General features: G+C 35.7%; 1 pseudogene; it reads left to right on the plus strand.

Moving 5' to 3' along the window:
- Positions 1-1,966: 1,966 nt before the first annotated feature.
- LOC102493686 (ATP synthase F(0) complex subunit B1, mitochondrial pseudogene) overlaps positions 1,967-24,336 on the plus strand; it is a 105,647-nt pseudogene continuing 83,277 nt past the window's right edge.

The following is a 24,336-nucleotide window of genomic DNA, read 5'->3' on the forward strand; positions in this document are numbered from 1 at the left end:
AAGCCTAGCCTAACCCTAATCTTCAACCTAATCTCAACCCTAACCCTAACCCTAATCCTATTGAAATATATAAACCTAACCTGTGCCCTAAACCCTAACTTAATCATAACTGGAACCCTAATCATGACCCAAACCTAAACTTTTAAACTAACACTAACCTAACCCTAACCCTAATTCTAAAACCTAACTTAACCCTAAAGCCTAAATCTTACCCTCACCTTAAGCCAAAACCCTGAAGTAACCCTAAAGCTAACCCTAAACCCTAACCTAACCCAATCCTTAAACAAAACCTTAACCCTAACCCGAGCTCTAAACCCTAACATAACCCCCAAACTAACCCTAACATCAACCCTAAACCTAACCCTAACTCTAACTTCAAGCCTAGCCCTAACCCTAACCTAAACCTAAAGCTAAACCTAAACCCTATCATAACTTTGACTCTGAAACTAATGAAAACACTAACCCTAATCTTATCTTGATTCTTATACCATAACTTAACCATAGCCCTAACTCTAATCCTAACCCCATTTCCAACTCTAACCATACCCCATCCCTAAATTTTAACCTAACCCTAACCCTAAACAAAAAACCTATCCCTAAACCTAAACCCAAACCTCACCTAGCACTACCTCTAACAGTAAACCTTATCTCCAAACTTAACCTTACCCTAACCCTAACTGTAACCCTTAATCTAAACCCAACTGTAACCCTAACACTAAACGCTAACCTAACTGTAAGCCTAACCTAATCTTAACCCTACCTCTATTCCATAACATAGCCCAAACCTTAATGAAAACCCTAACCCTAAACCTAACTTGTGCTGTAAACACTAGCCAAACTCTAAACCTCACCCTAATCTCAACCCTAAACCTAAGCCTAACCCTAATCCTATTGAAATCTCTAAACCTAACACTCGCTGGAAACCCTAACCTAATCTTAACCAGAACCCTAACCATAACACTAACCAAAATGTTTAAACTAACATTAACCTAACCCTAAACTAACATTAACCTAACCCTAACATTAATTCTAAACCCTAACTGAACCCTAAACCTAACCCTTAACCCTAACTCTAAACCTCACCTACCCTAACGTTAAGCCAAAATCCTAATGTAACCCTAACCCTAACCCTAAACAATAACCTAACCCAAATCTTACCGAAAACATTAACCCTAACCCTAACCCAAGCTCTAAACCCTAACCTAACCCTAAAACTAACTAAACAAAACCCTCAACCTAACTTTAACTCTAACCTAAAGCCTAACCCTAACCCTTGCCTAACCTTAAACCGTATCCAAATCTTCAGCATGCACACACACGCTCCTGGAGTGAGTTTCAAGCTGCCAGGTATTGCATTGGCCATGTGGGAATCCAGCATTTAGCCACTATGCCACCTGCTGGCCTCTAGGACGAGGTTTTAATGTGGACTCAAACCTGGAGCTCATTCTGAAAAACAAACGGGTATTGTCTGAGGCTGATGAAGGGGGTCAGCAGACCTGACAGGCATAGTGCATAGAATACATGATGTTGTGAGGAGTGGATACTGCCAGAAGGCATGGAGATTAGTAGGTGCTTTCCTGTGTTGACAAAGCTACTACACTTAGAAGGAGGCAGAAAAACCTTAAGATCTACAAAGCATCTGAAACACAGTGGTGCCTGCTGATAAGCTGAGTCCCTCTCGGCTGTCTTTTTTCTCTCTAATAATGGTCAGCTGGGTGGCCAGATTTCATTCTAGTACCTAGACCTGGGCCCAGATCTTTACTATATACCCCAGGCTAGTGATAAAGTCCTAACGTTTTCTAGCCTATTCTTTACTACTTCTATTAGCAATTAGGCATTTTATCTTGACGATATTCATATTCCTCACAGGAACAAAACATCAGCTACCTGTGCCTGCTTTATACGTAACAATTAACAGCATACCTGTTAGAACATGGCCCTCTGTTAATGGTGGAGAGGCGAGGGGATGGCTGGAAAGAGTCTTTCAGGAGAGTTAGGGTTCCAAGAAGGAGAGGTGAAGGGGAGCCCATATTCAGATGAAGGCGTCAGTTGTATCCTGAAACCATTCGCCTACCCAGAGCACAGACGTTCCTTTGGTCTAGAGGAAGTTTTTATTTACCAAGTTATTTGGAAAGCCTTCCCTTTTACAATGGGGTCTCTGAGCTACCCAACTCTCATCCTTCATAAGAAAAAGTTGCCAACGGAACCGGTAGGCATCCCTCTGAGATGCACTAAGCCACAGGAGATATTTAAAATCTATACTTGTCAGAAAGAACAGATGGAAACAATACACTGGAAAGGTTAGGGTCGGACACTGTTTTATTTAGAAAGAGCCTCTGAGCTATTTCTAATTACAGAGAGGATGAGAGTACACAGAGGCTCGTTAGGCTGGAAGCCAGGAGTCCTATGTTCAAGTTCCTTCTCTCCAGGTCCCTGGTTCCAGCACCTGCCTGAGACTAAGTCATCTGCATGGCCTGGGGTCGGCCTGGTGAACTATGTGTTGATGGTAATTAAGTGTTGAAATTCCACAGTGCTGCTTATCCTATCCTGTTCTATGAAGAACTGTTTTCTGTAAGGGTGCACGAACATGCTCTGTAAACACTGCAAGTCAACTGTGAAGGCCACAATCTGAACAACAACAACAAAAAATACAACTAGAAATTTTGAAAAGGAAAAATGCATCACTTGTGAGCAGTGTACATTGCTTTGAGTTTTACTTTCAAACTTCAAACGTCTTCAAACATCACATAGTCTTGCTAGTCTCACTTCCATTCTCATCTACCGATAGTCTTTTTTCTATGCAGTTGCTTGGATGATCTTCCAAGTCTAAGTGAGACCATTATAATCTCTATTCTGATGTCTCCATTCTGATGTTTGCTACAGGGCAAATGAACTTACCAGAGAGACAGAGAGACAGAAAGTGAGCATTCACCCCATGGGGAGATGGCCACACCACAACCCTTTCTCCTCCCTTCTCTTTTCAGGATTTTGAGCATATATGCATGCATGCCCGGCATGAGTTTCAAGCTGCTGGGTTCAGGACTTGAACAGAGGTTGACTACATAGAAGTTCATTGCTGGACTCTATAACTAAAAGAGCTGCCTTAGAGCTAAGTGTATTTATTATTTGTGTGGACTTCCAAACACCTCTACTTACCACCTTTCATGAGTTTCCATATTCCCAGAACCTAAACCTAACCCTAAACAAAACCTATCATTAAACCTAACCTAATTTCCATTTTCTAGATTAACTGAGCTAAGTTATTTCTTCAGACATACAGTCAAACTGTTTTATTAATCTTTCACTGAAAGCAGAGAACTAAAGATACAAGTGTCTTATTTTAGAGAATTGCTGATAAATGGAGACATTTTTAGTCCTACGTGGACCGCTTTGGTAATATACTACAATATAGAGTTTTTATATATTGTGGTATTTTCTGATAATGTTGTTTTTCAATTTAGTGAAATATAAAATTGGTAGATATGTATGAGTTAGAAGAGTTATAAAAACTAACTAAAGAAGATTTTGTTTACTCATTTTGTCTTCAGTAAAGTTACATAGTCTCTGTTATCTAGCCAGATATTATGTATTTTTAATAGCTACCCAAATGATATTGATATAATCAGGTTTAGACTTGACAGAGAACTGGCATTTGATAACCACTGAACTATATTAGGTTTAGGTTTTCTTTCCATCCAAACTATTAGACAAGGGAGCTGCAATAATTGTCATTCATAACATAAGCCTAGATAGTAACTATGTATATACCATGTAAAAGTTGATTCTATGTTAAGAAAAAGCATTTATTAGATAGGTAAACATATGTTCCAGCTTACTGAATATAGTTTCTATTAACTCCTATTGTTTTCCTATACTAAGAAACAACAACCTCCTGCCTTTAATTTTCCAGTTTAGATAATAATTATGTAGCCCCATCACTTAAAACTAACTTGTTTTTGTATTATACTTAGAGCCACTTTGTGTTGTATTATATGCTTTACTCTTTATTAATAAATTTTATGTTTTAAAGCAGTTTTAGGTTTACAGCAAAATTGAGTCACTGGAACAGAGAGATCCCATGCAGCTTCTTTCTTCCCACAGTAGCAACCATACTCACTCTCTTTATTCTGTACCACAATAGTAAACTTGTTACATTGGGTAGGCCCATAATTTATATTAGTATTCACTCCCTTTGTTGTACATTCTATGAGTTTTGACAAATGTATAATGACATATATCCAGTATTGTCATATGATACAAAATAGTTTTATGGATTTGAAAATCCTTTGCTTTGCCAGTTCATCCCTCTCTCCATCCCCTCTTCCCCATCCTTTGGCAAACCTTTTTTTTTTGCCTTCATAGTTTTGCATTTACCAGAATGTCAGATATCTGGATTCGCACAGTACACAGACTTCTCACAATTTTTAAATGTATTCATTATAAGTCACATGCATGGAGGTGGAGAATGAGAAATAGAGGAAGAACATTCACCTGGCCTGGTCATGCCATGATACCCTTCTTTCAGTCTTCCAGCCCTTTGGATCTTGGGCACTGGTATGTGTCTTACATAGTTCAAGCTGACCAGACTGGGGATGGAAACCCTGGTTCCCATGTGGAATTCTGATCTCCTGAGCAGTGCATTACTGCTTGCCATAAAGCTGGCCTAGTATGTAGACTTTTGAGACAGATTTATTTATTAATTTATTTATTTTTGCAACATTAGTTGGAAAAGATTGTATTTTCTCCATTGTATTGCTTTTATTTATTTTATTTCATACATCCAATTACTGTACATTACTACAACTTATAAAATGAATTTACCCAACATGAGCACACACTTAAATTCTTTGTTGAAGCTCAGTTAAATCTATTCATGTGAATCTCTTTTGGAGCTCTCTAATGCATTCCATTGATCTGTTTCTTTTATCACCAATACAAAACTGTCTTGATTCCTATAACTTTGGTGTTTTATAATAGAAAACATTTCTTGTTCTTCTCTCTAGTCCTTGTATTATTGATATTATTCCTTTCACACACACACACACCCCATGTTGCTTTTCTTGTGAACAAACTTAATTATTAGATCAATTAAGAAAAAAACAGCTAAAATTATTTATTTTTGTCTTTGCTTATTCTTGATCTAATGTTTTTCTTTTCTTTATGTAGATCCAAGTTTCTGACTTATATAATTTTTGTTTTCTCCAATGAACTGCTTTAATATTCTTTGTAAAACAGATTGATTCCAGATTTTGTGTGAGAAAGTCTGTTTTAATATAAAGTTTACTTATGCCTTTCTTAAGGGGAAGAGACAGAAATAGAAAGAGATAAACACCCTCAGCAGGTTGGTCCAAACAAGCTTTTGCAGACAACAACCATCATGGCTGTGTTTGTCTGGCATGTACTGGCTGACCAGTGAAGTAGATCAATCCTTCATATGGGTCTAACATTGTTAGTAGCACAGTGCCGCTGTGTCACCAAACTGGATAGAAGTTTTTTTTGTTTGTTTGTTTGTTTTTTTTTATCTTGCTCTTTGAAGGATAATTATTCAGGGTGCAACATTCTAGCTTGGTAAGGATTTTAATTTTGGTTTTGGGTATTTTTTTGTTCTTGTTTTCCTCAGTGCTTCAAATAATTCACTCTATGCTATTCTTGCTTCCATGGTTTCTGATAACCCAGACATAATAATTCTTCTATCTGCTCTGCTGTAATTGAAGTGTCCCCCACCTCCGACTTCTTTCTTACTATTTTCTTCATCTTTGTTTTTCTACAGTTTGAAATGATATGCCCACTACAGCTTATTGGTATTTACTCTATTACATATTATCTGCTATTCTGATGAGAGATTACATGGGCTACTTTAATTCTGGGAAAATATTAGTTGCCATTGTTTCTGCTCTTTCCTTTGTTTCTTCTTCTTTTGGAGTTCCTACTACAAATACATGACTTTTTTTGTAGGTATCCTCCAATCTTGGATATTCTGGGGTTATTTTCTTCTTTTCTCTTCAGTTTTGAGTTTCTATTCTCACATTCTCAAGTTCACAGAATATTTTATCAACTATGTCCGATCTACAAATTAACCCAGCAATGGGTTCCTTCTTTTCTGTCACAGTTTATTTTTGATTTTCAATATTTCTTTTTTATCCTTTCTTAGAATCTACATTTCTTTGTTAAAATTATTCATCTATTCTGGCATGTTGCCTGATTTTTCCATTATAGCCTTTAGCATTGCTAATCATAGTTTTTGAAATATTCTCTGGTCTCATAATTGCAAAATTATTGCCATATCTGACTCTGGTTTTAATATTTGTTTAGTCTCTTCACATTGCATTTTTCTTTGTTTGTTCTGTGACTTTTAGTAGGCCTCATGATTTTTTCCTGAGGGGAAACCATGGTATACTGGGAAAAAAGGAACTGTATTAAATAGGGCAATATGGGGCAAAGTGTAGGAGAGAGAAATCACTCTGTAGTTCTTGGTCTTCTGGTAAATCCTGAATTGTAAACTTTATGAATGCTTCTCTTTCCACCCTTCTTTTGGTGGAGTAGTAAAGAGGGGACTAGAGTAGGTTATTTCACTTTCCCAGGTGAAACCCCAGTAGGGTAGTAAAAGAGTTTCTCTCAAAGACTATACTCGTTAGGAACAACACAATGTTCTTGAGTACTTCAAAACAGATTTTTTTTTTTTCTCTCAGTAGATGCAAAAAGGGATTTTTCTCGGTGTTCATGGTGAGGACCTGGTAGAGGTTCTGGTGATACAACTCAGATAGACTGTGGGAATTTTCTTATGATTCAGCTCTCCTGGAATTTTTAGTTCTCAGACTTGTCCACCCTGATCTTTGGGAATTTATCACTGGGTTCTGGTTATTGTGAACATTTCCGCTGTGAGTTTCTCTGGCTATGTTGGGGTTGTTTGTATCTGCCCACCTGCATCTACTGGCCTCTTACATCTTATCTGTTAATGTGCTTGCCATAGGATTCATGCACTCAACAGAGAGAGATAGTGAGAGTAACGGTGAGAAATCACACTTCAAGGGGGATGGCCACCCTGTAATTCCCTCTTCTCTACTCTAATCCTGAGATATAGGGCGCGCGCACACACACACACACATACACACACACACACACAAATGCGCACGTGCGCCCATGCCTGGCATGATTTTCATGAGACCAGGTCTAGGACTCAAACTGCAGTTGGCCATGTGAGAGTCTAGTGCTGTATCACCAGGCTACCTGCTGGCCTCATATATATAATTACCTCGCATTTGTAATGTTAATTGTCAATCTGTATCTTTCATAAATTACTATCAACTTACTTTTACTTCATTGCTTCAGATCACATTTATTAAGAGTATGATGACTAACACTATATGAGGCATATGGGTAAATATGCGACTAGATTTTTAAGATACTTTTGGTTTATTTTATCTAGATAAGGTGTTTTCCCCCTAAATGGTCCCCTAATTTCATTCAAAATATAACTTGGCATTTTAGAGTACACCCAAAGAATACCACATTCAACAAGTTCTTCATACCATAATTCTACCCCCAGACCCATTCAGCAAGGATCCTAGGCATGCATGAGCACAACTATTGAACCCAGGGATACCTCTGACAGGAGTCTGGGACTTTCTCATTTGGCCTTGCATTGTGGAGCATTGTGCTACCGCTGCACCACCTCAGCTGACCCAGGTTCTTTTTATCAAGAACACAGTTCTATTGCAAAATGATCATAAAAAAGAACTAGCTATAAAGACAAAATTGTCTTAAAACAATAGAGTGAAACAGATTATAGAGGTTATCTATTTTATATCTCGTTGATAGCCAAACTGTACCTATCCAATGAAAACCTCTCTTTTCATTTGTTTTGTTCAGAAAGCTTGTTTATTATTTAATTTATTTTAAATTTAATTTTGATTTTTAAAATTTTCAGCATAGTGTATGTGCACTGCTGGAGAGAGATTGAGAGAGGAAAAGTTTGAAACTCCCCCCAAAGCGAATGCTCTCACCATAATCCCTTTTCCTGTATTCTCCTCTCAGGATTTTAGGCAAGACCCACCCACGCCTAGTGTGATTTTCAAGTTACTGGGTCTGGGGCTTGAACCACAGTTGGCCATGTGGAAATATAGTGCGTTGACCACCATGCCACCATCTAGCCCCTAAAAACCTCTTTTATTAAGAAATTTCAAGGAAAAAATATATACTATACTGGATTTTGTTTTTCATTTTATCTATGGTTCACTGGGTAGATAAATATTTTATTGCAAAAAAGATAATAAATTAAATGTTAATAATATTTTTTAATAAATTTGATTTCATGGACTGGGTTGATCGGCACCCACATGAACCAAGAGCAACAAACCTACCATGCATCCCATTTCCACCACTACTACATTTTTTTTTTTTTTGAGAGGTTTTTGCTATAGGGCGCATGCACTCGCCAGACAGACAGAGAGAGACAGAGAGACAGAAAGCGAGAAATCACCCCCTTGGGGGATGGCCACACCGTAATCCCTTCTCCATTCTCCTCTCGGGATCTTAGGCACACGTACACAAGCACCCGGCATGAGTTTTTAAGCCACCGGGTCCGGGACACGAACCACGGTTGACTACGTGGGAGTCTAGTCACATAGCCATTACGTGAACTGCTGGTCCCTACCACTACTACATTTTAATACATAGTGAAAGAATCACTGAGCAATAAGGTTTATGCTACCACGATTCCCATGATTCCATGTACCTCTGATTCCCAGTACATCTGCTGATAGAACAGGCGGTAGACCCATGCAACAATGAGAGTGATGGGGACAAAGTCTTGCTTGCTTGCCCACTGCCCTTCTCTCTGCTGCATGGTCTGGCAGACCAGCCTTCAACAGGACACAGACTTTCATTGATCCATGGCCCAGCCCTCAAGAAGGAGTTAAGAACCCTTATTTTAGATAACTGTTTGTTCTCCTAAGGTTCGTGTTTTGGAATTTGGTCCCAGTGTAATGTCCTTAAGAGTGGTGTTTGAGTTATAGAGATGCTGCCTTTGTGAATGGACTAATGCTCTCTTGAAAGACTGAATGAATTCTAGCTCTCATGAGAAGGGGTTAGTTCCTATGAGAACAGGTTGTTGTAAGAGTAAGATGTCAGCTCCCAGGTCTTTCCCTTTGCATATGCTAATGATTGTCTGTGCTTCTGTCAGCCATGTCATGACATGGCACCAAAGGCTGGATTTTCCAGGAACCAGAATCATACATCAGTTAAACCTCTATTCTTTAAAAACGACCCAGTCTCATTTGTTAGCAACATAATAGCAGACTAAAATATGTGGTATATAAATAATACATTTTTTTTTAGTTTTGGCAATTTTTGTATTATCTTCGAAGTCCATGTAAATCGTTTTCAAGATATTTAGTTTCTTGTTCAAAAGAAACTTTAGCAGAAAATCCACTCACAGAAAACCCACTTAAGAAAAATGCTTGACCCATTGAAATTGATTCAGCTCCTCTGAACTTTGCCTTGATAGGAATGAAAAATTGTCAGATTAGTGAATTTACTGTTAGAAAAAGAGTAAAATAAGCAGAAGGCAGTAGAAAAAATAAAATACTTAAAGGTGACTGATTATCCATGTGCAGCACACATTTTGAAGATGACAAGGATGCTTCAAACACTTTGATAAATTTTCTTTCCTTTTGAGAAAAAGTGGCATAACATTTAAAAGAATATATAGGTTTTTTTTTTTTTTTTTGTAAAAAACTGAGAACTTTATTAAAAGAGCTCTCAAGAAACACACACACGGCCACAGGAGAGAATCTTAGTCAGGCATTGATCTCTTCAGATCAAATTTTATTCCCTCCTCTACTGTTCCTTCCCCCAGAAACAGAGAAGATGGGAACACTGTATTTCTGATTAATTAGTTCTTGTGGATCAAGTGTAACATACTTGTGAACTTTTATTGTAAATCATGAGACTGAACAAATATTTCATGGTTTAAGGTAACTATGCTACAGAACATGGGCATTTTAAAGTACTTTGACCTATGTATAATACTGAGTTGTCCTGAAATATGTAAAAGAAAGAATATCAAAACTATAAAACTATTAGACTCAGAAAAAAAATAAAAGAATCACAACACTTATATTTTTAGTTGTCAAAAATGAAAAAGTCTTGTACATGTGAGATAAACATAAAACACAGAGCCTGAGGAAATGAGTTAGTATATCTGAAACAGATTGGGACATTATATGTTTTAAAACAGATAAGAAGACTATGTCTGGCAAGGATAGCAGTTACATTGTTACTTATTCTTTTAAAACAGGATTTACTTGGGGTCAGATTAAAATAGTCTACAGAGTTCCTCCATAGTGAGCTCCAAATTGATTTAGCAAATGGTCTAAGTTAGTTACAATAAACAAACATATGTTGTATCTTACAGAGATTGTTGGTTTAGTTTGTACCAGATTTTTAAAATATAAATAATATTAATAATTGTATTGTTTATGTAACTCTGGTTTAACATATTGCTCTTTTATTCACCTTCTGAGTTTGTATTCATACATACATAAAATAAACCTGTAAAAGTGTATTTGAGTTTAAATAGAAAATAATGATAGAACATCATGGCATATATGAGTCGCTATTGAATAGCATGGATAATTATAGTAGAATGTGAAAATATCTATTTATCCCACAAATGTTCATTAAGCAGTTACATTGTGTTAGAAGAATTCTAGGCATTGCTACTTACCAGTGAGTGCAATAAAGATTTCTTAAACTGTAACTCTAGAGCTGAAAAGGTTTATGTTCACGTTGGTTTTGAGGTAATCTTGAACATATGAACAATGTTAAAAAAATAAGCTGTCATGGTGATATTTCTGATAGATCTTTACCAAAGATGCTAAGAAAAAATCTGTATACAAATACATACACAAATAAATGACATATACCCACATATATACATTTTCGAGTGAACCACAGCCCTGTCTCTGTGTCTTAAGCACATCTATCATGACATTACTGAAAACAATGATATATAGAACCATCTATTTGTAAAAATGAGATTAGATTTAACAAATCACTGAAGAGTGACCTAAATTTACCCTAAAAAAGATATATATTAACAACTAAATTAAGTGGAGATGATCCTTGCAGATTTATCTTTTTTTTAATTTATTTTTACATTTTTCCAGAAGCGATTATTTTACATATCAAAAAATTTTAACTCATACTCCATAGTTCCAGACAGTTAATAAACTTTCAAAATTTCAGAATACTGAATTGCAAAGATAATGTTCAAAATATTTTTTATAATTTTGTTTGTGACTCTATAACAACATAGTATGGTTTTAAATATTTTTGAGAAAATATTTACATGGCAGCTACTCAAATTGTTGAAAACCAAATGCCCAGCACACTAGACACACATAAACCTTCTCAATTCAACCCTGCCCAAGTATTCTGTAATATACCCTCTGCTAGCAAAGATCAGTCTCTTTTTCTTCCTTCAACGTCTTTCTCAAAATAATCATCTGGTGTGGTTGCTCTTTTGCAATCTCTACTGATTACATTGCTGGGCTAGAAAAGTCCAGGTTATTTATGTTTTAAATTCTTTAATATATCTTTTCTAATCCTCTCTGCTGGGCAGAACTATTTATGGTACCAGGCCATCTTTCTAAGAGCCTCTGTTAGCTTACTTGAGATCCTCCTTAGTTCCATAATTTTCTGATTAATATTCAGATATGACATTCCAGTTGAAGCCCTGTCCAATAAAGAGTATTTCTGATTTCTGAATCAATGGAACAAGCATTATTGAACTTATGCAAATAACCCTTCTGTCACAAAATAATATTTCCAAATATTTTCCAATTCCAGAGGGGTCAGGAAGGAAGAAAAGTGTATGTTTCTATTTAAAGAAACAAACAAGAAAAATATTTTAACATATTGCTGAACCTATCAATGACTCAAAAAAAGTAAACATAAATTGGGAAAACAAAGCATAGTAAATTCTCTTAATTTACAGGATAAAGGATAATAAATGAATGCAGTTATGCAAAACATGCTCAAAACATTATTGCATTCACATGTGGTTATACAGTACCAGTAGGGAAAAATGTAGCAGGGTTTTATTATTTAGCTGAAAGAATATAAGGAAGAATACATTTCCTCAAAAAAATAACCATAATTCAGAATGGATATATCATAACAAATATTTTGCATTTAAATGCTGAAGTGAAAATAATTGAGCTAACCAGACCACAAATGACTGCAGGTCAAATCCTAACCTTGGTGTTTTTTTTTTTTTTTTTTCACTGTAGGGCGCGTGCGCTCACCAGACAGACAGAGAGAGACATAGAGACAGAAAGCGAGAAATCACCCCCCAGGGGGGATGATCACGCCGCAATCCCTTCTCCTCCATTCTCCTCTCGGGATCTTGGGCACGCACGCACACGCGCCTGGCGTGAGATTTTTAAGCCACCGGGTCCGGGACATGAACCGCGGTCAGCTACATGGGAGTCTGGCGACATAGCCATTACACTAACTGCTGGTTCCCAACCTTGGTGGTTTTAAAGGAACACTGAGCACATGCTCTTGTGCTCTGGATCTTTAGGTGATGGGAAAATGGGAGGAAAGTGATTGTGACATGACCAGGCCTCATTGGGGGGGGGGCACTCTCTCTGTCTTTATCTTTTTCTCTCTCTTTTGGCATATATGTACGTCCATGTATGTACTCAAGCAATTTTTAAAAGTAGAGAGTACTATAAATAGCCAGGTCTTAAAAGTCCTGAGGGGCTCAGGTCTGGCAGCATGTGCTGGACAGTGCTGTTATCCTGGCTGAGGACAGGAGAGACCAGGGTTCAATTCCCATCTCATCCTAATATAACAAACAAACAAACAAAAAAGGCATGGTGATGTGTGCCTATAGTCTCAGCTACTTTGAAGACTGAGGGAGAAGGAATGGTATACAGTAAGACCCTCTCTGAAAATACACACAGACGCAAACACACTCCACATAAACATACACACACACACTCAAAACAACTCCAGATGACACCAAATTTTCATCCTTCATATCCTTACCAGGAAAAGTGAACCAAATTCAGTAAACCCAAAGAAAGTACTTAATTCTTATGACAGGTCTTTATTGTTATCTAGTCCCGCAGTCATCCCCAGGGGGATGTCATACCCCAATCCCTTCTCCTCCATTTATCTATTCTTTTGGGACTTTGGGCACAAATACACATGTACCTTGTGTTTTTCAAAACGAGTAAGACTCCAATCACATGGGCAGCCATGCTGAATCCATCTGCCTTAACAACCAGGCCATGGACTGGCCCCACACAAAATATTTCCTATTGAGATATGTTACTTTTTATTTGCATCTTCAATGTGTCATTTTAATCAGTTTATCATGTTAAATTTGTTATTCAAACTCATACAGACACTTCAGATACAATTATTGTTTTATGTAGTAATGTAGGGAATAAAAAGAATTATTTTTTTTCTCACCTATGCAATGTTTATGACAACTTATAACAAAAGATAAAATCACAAGAGAAAAGCTCAACTAATTTATTTTCAGCAGTTTTTTTTTTCTTTTTCAGAAGCCGTCAGAAGTAAAGATATTAAAATTTAGGGAATTGGTGTAATTTATTCTAAGTCAAGTTAAAGAAGTAGTTGGTGGTGGAGAAACATGTTTAGATAAAAATGGGTATGATCTAATGATAATAAACTATGGTTGGGTGGCAGACTAAATATGTGGTTGTTCATTCTATTTTCTGAATCTCTGTCATTTATCCCTTTTTGAAGTAGGGTTAATTATTTACCTGTGTTAATAAAAGACATGCACAAGGATCCCCCACACATGAAGCTTTATGTGTATTTGGTCATCAGAAAAGTCATGACAGATTTTTACATAGAAAAACCAAAAAATACATCTTGACTTTCCTAGCAACCATATATATATATATATTTGTGTGTGTATATTTGTGTGTATATATATTTGTGTGTGTATATTTTCCACAAATGATTCTGAATCTTTTAAAAACTTTCACTCAGATTAATAGAAAACAGAAATATTCTACATGTACATATATAGCTTTTTTTCTTTTCTTTTTTCCCCCATAGGGTGCATGTGCTTGCTGGAGAGACTGAGAGGGAAAGTGAGAAACCATTCCCCAGGGAGGATGACCATGTCACATGTCACAATCCTTCTCTTCCATTCTCCTCTCTGGATTTTGGGCATGCATTCACACACTCCTAGTGTGGTCTTTTTCAAACTACTGGGTCTGGGACATTAACTGTGGTCTAACACGTGGGAGTTTAGTATCTTAACCACCAAGTCTCCTGCCAGCCTCCATATAGACATTTCTAATGGACTCAAAATTTAGAAAATATTTTTAAATTATTTTGAACATTAAACTCTAAACATTGTGAAGAATATTTGTATTTCAGCAATGATTTATGTTATGATACTTTCTACATATGCACTGGAAGGAGACATTTTGAAGATTGTCTCATGTACAGTCATGTGCCACTTAAGGATGATTAAGTCCACAATGCGTCCACATTTAAAATGGTGGTCCCAGAAGACTATAATAGGCTACACCACATAGCTCTATAATCTTAGAGTATAGTAGGCTATACCTCCTTAGCTGTGTAAGTACACCCTGTGATGTTTGCACAATGACAAAATTGCCTAACAACACATTTCTTGGAATACATCCCTATCGTTAAGTGATGCATGAATGTATATCAAATGCAGAAAATTCACTGCAATTACAGTGTTGTTGAACTAATAATTATGTAGAATGTTTGCTCAACAGTGAAGTCTATTTTGTTTTAGATATGTACTCTCCAGAGCCAGAAGTAATCATCTGGTTTTGCTCTTCCAAGTTATTTAACACACATCATCGGTATGAGGATAAAATGAACAGATTATTGCAAAGACAAAATCATGAACTTTTTTAGCAATACACTTCACAGTGCGATCAAGTCAACTTTTAAATAAAGAGAAAATTTTGGATGTATAAAAAATTGTCTTCAGAAGTATACAGATAAGAAATAAGACTGGAGTCAAGGATTCTTGGCAATGGATTACTCTGAGGTATATTTGGGAACCATAGTGAAAGGGTCTTGAATGATAGATTAAAGTCATGTTTGATTTTTAGGGTACATCAAGAACACATGGGATTTGTATCCTATATAAAGATTCTAGGCTGGCTCTGTGGCACAAAAGTCATGCTCTGATGAGGAGAAGCTGGATCCCACATGGCGACTGCACTTTGAATTCCTGCTCCTGATAGCTTGAAATACTCTGGCCATGCATGAGAGTGCCCAGGATTCCACAGGCTGGAGAGGTGGGTGGAAGACGGTCATGGTGTAACAGAACCCTGTGAAGGTTGTTTGTCTCTTTCTCACTCACTGTTATGGGTACATGCACACTCTATTCTAAATAAGGAAAAACATATAACTATTCCAAGATGCCAGAGATTTTGATTCAATTAAATGTTTGGAAACCACACTCACAAATTTTAATCTATTACAGAGGTAATTTGAATTATGTCCATAGCCCTCCAATTTAAACAAGTACTAAGTTTTCTAAATTAGACTTGAAAAACACAGTATTTTGGTTAAGAACAGAGCCTCTGCTGTTGACTTGTCTGGTTTCGCAACTCTCTGGTGTTTCTTTGCCTGTAAACTAAAGTGGCAAAATAACACCTACTTCACAGAATTTCTATATTTAAAAAGCAAAGCAGTATTCCTCAATCACTTTAGAACAGTGCCTGGCACACTAAGCCCACACTAGTTATTTGCTATTATTAATTTATGAGTAAAGGTAAGTTATTTAATATACTATCTATGAACTAGAAATAGTTTACTTAGCGTTACTGAAAAATGTGGCAAGCAAAGGGTTATTTCAACAATCTGTGTTTTCAAAAGGATTTAGGAATGGAGATTCTAGAGTCCAGCCAATGGCATAATGGTTACATCACTGGACTCCCACATTGCAGTCAACTGCAGTTCAAGTCCCAGATGCCATGGCTTAAAACTCCCTATGGGCATGTGTGTATGTGCCCAAAATTCTGAGAAGAGAATGGAGAAGGTATAGTGGCATCGCTATCTCCCTGGGGGATGATTTTTCTCTCTCTCTCTCTCAGGTGAGCACATGTGCCCTATAGCAAAAAGTCTCTCAAGAAAAGAAAGAAAAAGAAAGAAATGAAAAGGGGGTGAAGAAAGTAAGAAGAAAGAAAAAGGAAAAGAGAGAAAGAATGGGGGAGAAAGAAAGGAAGACGAATGAAAGAGAATGAAAGAAAGAAAGAAGAACAAAAGAAAGAGAAATGGAGATCCTATGTGAAAATACCTCATGTGATGTGATAAAATAAAATTGGAAAACATGACTTCCTTTGAATTAAAGTGTTTTTGTAGTGTATACTAAACTCTGTTTAATGTCATTTCACAGATCCACATTGCATTTATTGTATTAGATACAATGTACTATATATATTTTACTATTTCATTTTTTTTTATAATCTCACCTATCATATACTCTATTGAAAATACCTCATGTGATGTGATAAAATAAAATTGGAAAACATGACTTCCTTTGAATTAAAGTGTTTTTGTAGTGTATACTAAACTCTGTTTAATGTCATTTCACAGATCCACATTGCATTTATTGTATTAGATACAATGTACTATATATATTTTACTATTTCATTTTTTTTTATAATCTCACCTATCATATACTCTATTACTGTAATAGATAATCTCATCTAGCATATACTCTATTACTGTAATAGTTACAGTATGCATTCGATTATATTTTCATATGAAAATCAATTTTATTTTCATATGTAATTTTTCAGTAAGGACATCTTGAAGCATATTACAAACAAAAAGTACCTAATGGAATATTTGTAGACAGCTGGATGAATAGAGATATGCAAATCGGTCGATAGATAGGTAGAAAATCTATTGTACATTGTTATAGTCTAATTCTCACAGTTCAGTTAACTTTATAAACAATGACATCGAGTGAAAATATCCAGTATTTTCCTGATTTCTCTAAAATCATTAATAATATTGGCGTCTGCCTTATGATTCATATCTAGAAGTTTAAATTTGAGTTCAGGTAATTCATTGAACTATTAAAGTAGGATGTTTTTAACTGTCTTTAAAGACCAATAATATAAGAAAATTATTAAAACAGCTTTATCAAAAGATGAAATATTCAGTGGCTTAGAAAAATATATATATATGAAAATGGTGTTGGGACAGCAGGTGGCATAGAGGTTAAAGAGACTGGATCACACAGGGTCAACTTCACAGTTCGAATTTCAGACCTGATGGCCTCAAAAACATACTACATGTGTGTGCAGAGAATCAAGGAGAATGGATTATTGCATGGCCATTCCCCCAGGGGCTGATTTGTCACTTTCCTTCTCTAGTTATTTGTCTCTCTGTCTCTCCAGTGGGTTTGTATTCTCTATAGCAAAAAGAAAAAAAAAAAGATCGTTATCATACACAAAAGTTGTTACATAGTGGACAGTAAAAGTTACACCAAGGTATTAAGAAAATCACTCATACAAAAGAAATATATTATCACTGAAATGATAACAGTCTTGTAATTGTTCTTCAATGTATCTCATGCATCTAGAATAACAATGAGAAAATAAAATTAGATATAAAAGTATTCTCTGCTTAAATCTGGAACCTCATGAAAAACTGTGGGACTTCTGAAAATCAATAAATAAGATAAGACTTTCCCATATTGAATGTTTTTAATAATGATGCCAGCAGGTGGCATGTTGGTTAAGGCACTAGATTCCCACATGGCCAACTGCAGTTCAAGTCCTAGATCTGACAGCTCTCTCTCTTTCTCCCTCTCCCTCTGTTCTCTCCTTCTCTAGTGAGCATGTGTGCTTTGTAGCAGATTGAAAAACTGATGATAATAATGATAAATAAAATTAAATAATTCTTTAAAAATAATGTTAAACTACACTTGCCTATGTTTTAAGACACAATGTTAAAGATCATATAATATGTATTTAATTAATCTTTCAATAATGGCTAGAATTGAAAAGAGTTATAATATTCAACTTTATTTTAAGCAAACACTAGAAATCAGAGAGAATTCTCTTGACTGCATTTTAAGTATAGATTGCTAAGTTTCATGATAGTATTTAACACACATCTGTCTAACTAAGGAGTTAGGTTATTCTTTTGTATGATAAATACAGATCTTTGATCAAAATTCACAGAATCCTTTCAATCCAAAATGTCCCATCTGTTCAGCACAATAGGCTATAAAGTAAAAAGGTTTTATTGCTAGTATTTGAAAAGGTCTTTAAAGTCTGTTTTTGGAAGGACTTATTTTTTTGTTTGCTTTATATGTTGTGTATTTGTTAGTTTATCTTTTTTCCTTCTTCCAAAATAAAAAAGAACTAGCATGTGAAACCGTAACACTCTATGGGGCTCACCCATTGCTAGAGCCGTGCTCTCCCCAGTGTGTCCTTCATCTTGATCATTGAAGATGCTGAAGAATCTGCTTAAGAACAGATTTAATGAGCACCCCCTATGAGTTTTATTTGTCATTTCTCGATTCCCACATGGCCAACTGCAGTTCAAGTCCTAGATCTGACAGCTCTCTCTCTTTCTCCCTCTCCCTCTGTTCTCTCCTTCTCTAGTGAGCATGTGTGCTTTGTAGCAGATTGAAAAACTGATGATAATAATGATAAATAAAATTAAATAATTCTTTAAAAATAATGTTAAACTACACTTGCCTATGTTTTAAGACACAATGTTAAAGATCATATAATATGTATTTAATTAATCTTTCAATAATGGCTAGAATTGAAAAGAGTTATAATATTCAACTTTATTTTAAGCAAACACTAGAAATCAGAGAGAATTCTCTTGACTGCATTTTAAGTATAGATTGCTAAGTTTCATGATAGTATTTAACACACATCTGTCTAACTAAGGAGTTAGGTTATTCTTTTGTATGATAAATACAGATCTTTGATCAAAATTCACAGAATCCTTTCAATCCAAAATGTCCCATCTGTTCAGCACAATAGGCTATAAAGTAAAAAGGTTTTATTGCTAGTATTTGAAAAGGTCTTTAAAGTCTGTTTTTGGAAGGACTTATTTTTTTGTTTGCTTTATATGTTGTGTATTTGTTAGTTTATCTTTTTTCCTTCTTCCAAAATAAAAAAGAACTAGCATGTGAAACCGTAACACTCTATGGGGCTCACCCATTGCTAGAGCCGTGCTCTCCCCAGTGTGTCCTTCATCTTGATCATTGAAGATGCTGAAGAATCTGCTTAAGAACAGATTTAATGAGCACCCCCTATGAGTTTTATTTGTCATTTCTCACTTGGAAATATCGGAAATAATTAGTGCAACTGAAACATGGTGGAATGGAATCAGACCTCTAGTTACATTATGAATTAAAAATGAGAGTGATTAAGGTATTCAAAAAGAGAATAAAAATCTAGAGAGTATTTTTCTTACCTCCAATTATTCCCTTTATAACATCCCTTGAGGAAGGGTTACTCAGGTTTGAACAGAGATGCTCCTGCAGCAGCGTAGTGACTCTGTCTTTGTGCCTGCTGATCTTTAGTCTCTTTATTCCCGTAATTATAGCAAACATTTATTTCTTCTAGCTGTAAGTTTTTTCCAGTGTCTGCCTCTAGGTAGCGACTACGAATGCTCCTCTCCCTCTGTGACTAGTGAGAACCTTTTACACTTCTACGGCTAGCTCTCTTAGGAGACATTTAACACAAAAGAGATTTTGTCCAAAAACAAGTTTTTGTTTTGTTTGCATTTCTCCTTTATTCTTGGGTAGGCAGAAGTGGAAAAGAAGTTGAAAAATATTTGGCTATGTTAAAAATAGGCTTATGCATGTCCATCGTATTTTGAATTTTCACAGTGACTGATAGAGTATCATTTTCCCTATGCCTCTAACTCAGCTGTCAATTAGGTAAGATCTCCTCAAACTCTTTAAATGTCATTAAAACACAAGGGAAGATCAAAAGTATTTGGAATTTTCAAGATCAAAATAGATCATGGACGAAGTCGAATGCATTTTTGTGACTATAAGCCTGTATCACAAGATCTTCCTGGTCTTGCTTTGATTAAACTTGATACTAGTCTCCCCAACCTGATATTTAACATTTGGTAAAACCTATAAAGTATTTAGTTCTATTTTGTCAGGAATAATCACATATGCAAAAGTAAATATATCTCTAATTCTTTTAGTTAAAAATCCTTACGGTGTTTTCTCTTGTCTGAACAAATTAGAGCAAAAAAAGTCAAGTTTTGTAAATTGCAGGCTATTGTGTCTGTGTGTGTGTGAAAGAGAGGGGGCAGAGAGAGAGAGAGAGATAATGGTAAATATCTGACTATAATAGCCTAATTAATTCACTATTACAATGTATACTGATTTCTGGGTCCAAGGACAATAGTTTATAGAAAGTAATGGATCATCAACCTCTCAGAAGACCACCAAAGAAATCCATTGATCAAGCAAAGCTTTTAATTAGTTCAGTTGCAGGAAGGAAGAAGAAATCTCAGCCTATACCTAGAGTATGTCAAAATGTGGAGATAAGGGAAATATATTTATGGCTAAGGATGTTTACTCAATAATAACTTGGCATTGGTGAGCAAAGTGAGTCTTTTGAGTCTTAAGTAGCAACCTGTTATTTTGATAAAAAAGCAGTTTTAGTTAATTCATAGACTTATTTTCTAGGAGCAAGTATTTTCTGTTACAGATAGCTAAATTGTTAGGGCTCATTCTCAATATATTTAACATAGGAACACATATAAATTCTTTATTTCAGAAATGACATTGTAACCTCAAGACATGAAAGTGTGTTTCTTCACTATAGTCTTTAACAGATAAACAGGACAAATAGTTATTTTTGGCAAAAATAAAACAACAACAACCAAAGCAAAACTACCATAACTTTTATGAAGAAAAGGCAAAAAATCACCTATTTGTCCATGTGTGTCTGTGTGTGTTTATCTCATTAAAAATGTTCAAAAATGTCACATAAGATATCCTTAACAAAAAAATTTGAAAAGCACACCATATAATTTGACATATTTCTAATATTTGTTTTCTGCTCTGATCTCTTTAGTTGTCCTACAGAAAGATTAAATACTTCATAAAATCTAGTAAAACTAGGGACTTAATGGCATAATGGCTATGTGGCTGGACTCCCACATCATTGACCATAGTTCGAGTCACAGACCTGGTGGCTTAAAACTCACCAGGAGCATGTGTGCATGCATGACCAAAATCTCAAGAGGTAAATGGAGGAGCAGGGATTCTGGCTTAGACATCTGTCCTGGAGCATGATTTCTCATTTTCTGTCTTTCCGGTGAGTGCACGCATCCTAAAGCAAAAATATATGTGTATATATATATATATAGTAAAAGCAATCCCCCCACCCCCAGAATCAATAACTGGAACAGTTGTCTGAAACTACGAGTGGAGCATGTGCATTCCAATAATAGAGACAAAACTTATGCCTGTTTCCATTGAATACCCAGTAAATAGCAGAATGTCAGAAACAGAACATCTCAACATTTTTAAGTGAATAAATCACTATTTAAGTACGGGCTCTTCTGATCTTGGATTGATATATCGTCTTTAATGCAGAAATCATGCCTTTGAGTTCTATCACACAGCAGTATTCACAGCCCTATTTGTACCAATACCTGGCCTGGACACGTCATCTTGAGCAGACTAGGTACAATTGATGTTCCTTGAAGTTGACTTATGCTCTGCTTTTCTTATACAGTTCAAACTTTGATGAGCCTCTTTAATTTCACCTGAATTATTTCACTGAATAAATGGCATTTGTAGTAGTAAACATTTTAGATAATTCATATAACCAATTTCCTTTTTAATTATAGAAAGTAAAAAAATGAGAAAAGCCATAGTGTTTTCACTCATGTCACTAGCCAGGCATAAGATAAAAACAATTGTTGATTAAAAATTAAGTATTAAGTATTATACATATCAATACATGTCTACACACATATACTTTATCCTATCCGAATCTTCCACCACTACCAGCAACATTGTCACATACCTAGAAGTCAATCTGAATATGTTAATAGCTGAATTTAATATAATTTAAAAAAAATGTGGAATGGTTAAACAACTTGCTTATATGCTGTACTAGAGCAAATAGTTCTATTCAGAACTGGACTTCATGCAGTTATTTAGAGAGCAAGTTCTATCGCTAATATGGTTAGGCCATCTTTAGCATTAAATTACTTCACTTGTATTCATTGACGTGAAAGTGAGCAGACAGGTTCCCAGTAGCTGGAGTTGGCAGGAAGTGTGGTAGATAAGGGTGCTGGATTCCCACATGGCTGACCATGGTTCAAGTCCCGGACCTGATAGCTTGCTTTCTCACTTTCCCTTTCTCTCTCTCTCTCTGGTGGTCAAATTAAAAAAGTAATAATAATAACAATAACAAATGGAATTAAATAAATAATTCTTTAAAAAGAAAGAAAGAAAGTGATTGTAAGTGGAAACGCTCTAAAATTCTTGGTCTAGAAATGGCATTTATCAATTCTACTCACAAAGATTTTGCTGAATTCACTCATATACCACATTGGAGAAAATTCTTTAAATAGACTGCAGACTTGTTGCACATAAAGAGCTCCTTCTCATTGTTTTCTTTCTTATACTCTGCTGTACTCTAAAGAAAACTATTCTTATTTATTATCTTCCATACACACATCAGAAATCTGAAATGGGCATTCCAGAGCATTTGCTTTTTGTGGAGTATACAAACACACAAACAAATTCACAAATACATCATACATGTATGAATACGATTATATATGTGTGTGTGTATCTGTGTGTGTGTGTGTGTGTGTGTGTGTGTGTGTGTATTATGAAGGGACTTTAGAAATTCATGAAAAGTAACATTATGAGTTTATATTGGTGCATATATTTTCAGGACATACATAATTTCTACATAGCATGTATTTTCTATAACTTTTTTTCCAGGGTTTTGCCATAGGACACTCTAACTCTTACTCCCTTTCAGTCTTTCTCTCACACTTGTCTCTGAAGAAGCAAGCTGGCATGTTCTGGGATGCTCTATGGAATGATCTCCATGGCAAGTAACTGAGCGTGTCTTCCAATCAACATCTCAAGAGGGATTGAATCACACTAGCACTATATGAGTGACTGTGAAAATAATGAGCCTTGAGAAGATTATTACAATGAACTAACAACTTCAGTGAAGCCCTGGGAGAGACTCATAGAACATACAGAGAAGCCATTCTCACTTTTCAAAAACAGAAATAATAATAACATTTGCTGCTTTAAGTTTCGTAGTTTTTGAATACTTTGTTATTCAACAGGAAAATGAAAATTTGGATATTTGGGTAGCGTCAAGTAAGCTCTACTTTACGCATCATGGCTAGACCACTGCTGAGTGCCCATTCCTCCAGCAACAGAGACCAACACTGAGCCCTTTGTATGCCCCACTCCTTGGGTGACCCAGCTACCTCATGGCAGATTGAGTAAGCAGAATCACTTCCAGATGGAAGGTGCAGTGTTCTGTTCTTACTAGAGTAAACACTTGCTTTGAATGTGAACTCTCCTTCCCTGTACACAATGCTTCTGCTAAGAGAATGCCTAATACACTATTGTAATGTCCTACACAGCATTACCTTTGAAGATGTAGTTCCAGAGAAAGAAAGAATTCTACCAGGAGATACAATAATGCTTCCATTCAATTTGATGTTAATAATCATCCAGCTAGTTTTGTCTCCTCATACCTCTGAGTCAAAAGACAGGAAAGTGATCGGTACCAACTACTAATGGAAAATGGGGATTCTATTCCACATTGGAGGTAAGAAAAAGTATATCTGAATTACAATAGATCCCTTAGGGCATCTTTTAGCAGTATGTGCTCTGTGATTAAGGTCAATATAAAGCTACGACAAGCCAAGTCAGACAAACAGTTGATGGTCCATAATTTGGGGGAAAGAAAGATTTTTTTACCCCACCAGATAAAGAAGTATGACCAGATGAGGTGCATGCTGAGGACAAAGGGAATGCAGAAAGGGTAGTGGAAAAAGGTCATTACTAATACAATTTCTAACCTTATGCCCAATTCTAGAAACTAATAGTTATTATTATCAGTATATACATATATGGAACAAGTATATTTGATTCAGTTTTATTCCTTTATCATGTAACATAATGTGATTTACTCTATATAAGTATTTATTATTAATCAATACATCATAATATTTAAGTTACCATATATAAGGTGAAAAGTAAACCCTACACAAAGATTTTTACTCTTCTCCTGGAGA

The sequence above is a fragment of the Tupaia chinensis genome, unplaced genomic scaffold (assembly GCF_000334495.1).
Source record: "Tupaia chinensis unplaced genomic scaffold, TupChi_1.0 Scaffold148049_1, whole genome shotgun sequence".
Lineage (NCBI taxonomy): Eukaryota > Metazoa > Chordata > Mammalia > Scandentia > Tupaiidae > Tupaia > Tupaia belangeri.